The sequence below is a fragment of the Rousettus aegyptiacus genome, unplaced genomic scaffold (assembly GCF_014176215.1).
Source record: "Rousettus aegyptiacus isolate mRouAeg1 unplaced genomic scaffold, mRouAeg1.p scaffold_m13_p_7, whole genome shotgun sequence".
Taxonomy (NCBI): domain Eukaryota; kingdom Metazoa; phylum Chordata; class Mammalia; order Chiroptera; family Pteropodidae; genus Rousettus; species Rousettus aegyptiacus.
Window position 1 is genome coordinate 14699808 of NW_023416310.1, and position 2844 is coordinate 14702651.

General features: G+C 43.4%; 1 pseudogene; it reads right to left on the minus strand.

Annotated features, from left to right (window-relative positions):
• Positions 1-1774: 1774 nt before the first annotated feature.
• LOC107502132 lies at positions 1775-2738 on the minus strand (annotated as a pseudogene).
• Between the last annotated feature and the right edge of the window lie 106 nt (positions 2739-2844).

The following is a 2844-nucleotide window of genomic DNA, read 5'->3' on the forward strand; positions in this document are numbered from 1 at the left end:
CCGGTAATCTCACGCCTAGTGTACTTACCCAAATGAAATAAAAACTTATGTTCACAGAAAAACTGAAAAACCACTATACAAATATTTGCAGTAGCATTGTTTGTATTCACCAAAACCTGGAAGCAGTTCAACAAATTGTGGCCCATCTATAAAATGGATCACTGGTTAGCAATTAAAAGAAAACAAGTATATTACTACAACAGCGCAGACGACTCTCAAATGCGTTAGTTCAGTAAAAGAAGCCAGTGTCAAAAAACTATATACTGCATGATTCCATTTATGTAACATCTGGAAAAGGCAAAAAAGTATAAGGACAAAGGACCAACCAGTGGTTGTCAGAGGTAAACAGTGCCTTAGACTTCTGCCCTTTCCTGTGTTCTGCTGGGCCAATGGACTTTCTCTTTATCCGTGTGCCCTGCCTGCAGTACCCCTTCCACGGGCTCCCTTAGGTCTTAAGCCTCTCCACACTGCACATGAGCGATCACTCCTCCATCTGCTTTCCTTTTCCAAAATTGCGTTGATGTCTCTTGACCCCAGTCATCATTTTCCCTTTCTTTAATCCTATGGATTTATGGTCTTTTTATTTCTTTACTGTTATTATGATGAGGATTTGGGAGGGAACAGATAAATACATATTCAGTCTTGTATGTTTACTTCACAAGCTCTCTTTTAATCAAGTCTACAACATAAATATAGTTTAGAAAATGGAGATTATTTCCTCATGAATATATGTATATGTATATGTGTGTGTGTGTATATGTATGTATGTATAAATATTCATGAGAAACTATAAAGTTTATCTCTGACCAACCTCAGAAAACATAGATGTTTACCAGCTATGATCCCAGTATCTTCATGCAAGCCATCAGATTTTTGTCTCCCAGAGGGGACATACTTAAAAGAGTTGTCCCAAAGTTTGTAGTCTGGCAGCCAGAATGTCCAACAGCTGCCTGGGCTCTAGGCCAGAATTCATGGGGGTCTGACAAGCCAGTGGTTTTACACAGGACTGTGGGAGCTGGGGGTGCTTACTAGTGGTAAGCTGGTGACTCGGCAAAGGAGTTGTGGGGTCTTTGTAGGTCTATGAGCAGCATCCTTGTAGTCACACTTATAATCAAGACTCAGAAATGCCTTTTCATTACTGACATCATAATCATCCCCTTATATAAATGCATAAAAATAGTGTTGAAATAGCACTAACTCCCATCAGAATCATTTCTGTTCTCTGTCATCATTTCTATGGTTCTTTGATCTTCAATTAAAACTGGCCTTTGAAAAATTGGTAATACTCAAATTTTCCACACCGAAATAACTTCAGGATCTCAGGAAGCAGTGAAGCAGGCATTTCCTTTTTCTTTAGCTGTCACAGCAAAGCTATAGAACACAAGATGGTGGCTTTTAAAACTCCGGATCACGCGAATGTAAATTGTAGGTTATAATATGGCCAACACATCTTATTTTTAACAATCCTGTTACTGTTTATCTTTGCCTTAAATTTTAGGTTTTATTCTACAATATTATAAAACTATGATCTTCTGGGCCATGTAAACCATGATTTTCTTTGGGGAGGGGGGTGGATACAGTGTATTTTATTGATGGTACATGACAAGATAGGACTCCCGAAGCCTCTCCCTATCTTCCCGGGGTCTGGGATGGATCTGCATTGAGGACAGGAGATTCTCAGTGTTTTGGGGGTAGAGTTGGGGCAAGGACTCCCCCGATGCTGAGGGCTTCTTTTCCTCTTGTGCTTTCTCTGGGGCTGGTGGCCCAGGGGCTCTTACTCCTCCTGGGAGGTCATTTGAATCATAAGGTCCACCACCCATTGCTGCAGAAAAATGTGTTGTCATCCCAGGAAATGAGCTTGACAAGGTAATCCTTGAGGGCAATGCCAGCCCCAGAAGCAAAGATGGAAGAGTGGTTGCCACTGTTAAAGTCACGGGAGATAAATCTGGCCCTCCGTGTAGCCAAGCATGCCCTCAGGGAACACTTTGATACCTGCTTTCTCCAGATGGCAGTTCAAATCTATGACTAACACATTGTGGATGAGGACACAGAAGGCTATGCCAGTGAGATTTCCATTCAGCTCAGAGATGACCTTGCCCACAGCGTCGTCAGTACCAGTAGAAGGAATGATGTTCTGGGCAGCCCCTCAGTCATCATGCCACAGCTTCTCAGAGGGGCCATTCCAGTCATCTGGGTGGGAGTGATGACATGGATTGTGGTCATGAGTCCCTCCACAATGCAAAAATTGTCATGGATTCCCTTTGCCAGGAGAGCCAAACGGTTGGTGAGTTGGTGGTACAAGAGGCATTGCTGATAATCTTGAGGAAGCTGTCTTACTCCTCATGGTTCATGCCCATCACAAACATGGGGGCATCAACAGAAGGAGCAGCGATGAACTTTTTGGCTCCACTCTTCAAGTGAGCTCCAGCCTTCTCCAAGGTAGTAAAGACACCGGTGGACTCCAAAATATGTTCAGCACCAGCATCACCCCATTTAACGTTAGAAGGATCTCAGTCCTGAAGGATGGAGATGCACTTTCCATTGATGACAAACTTCCTGGTCTCAGCCTTGACCATGCCCTTGAACTTGCCTTGGGTGGAATCATACTGGAACATGTAAACCAAGTAGTTGAGGTCAGTGGAAGGATCACTGGCAACAATGACAACTTTGCCAGAGTTAAAGGCATTCCTGGTGACCAGGCACTCGATACAGCCAAATTCCTTTACTCCAACCTTCATCACATCTCAGACACACAGTTGCCTGTCAAATGGGGAGGAGGGGACAGAGAGCCAAACCAGGACTTTCTTGACAGAAGCTATAGGAAATCTTGTGTAGCAATGAGGC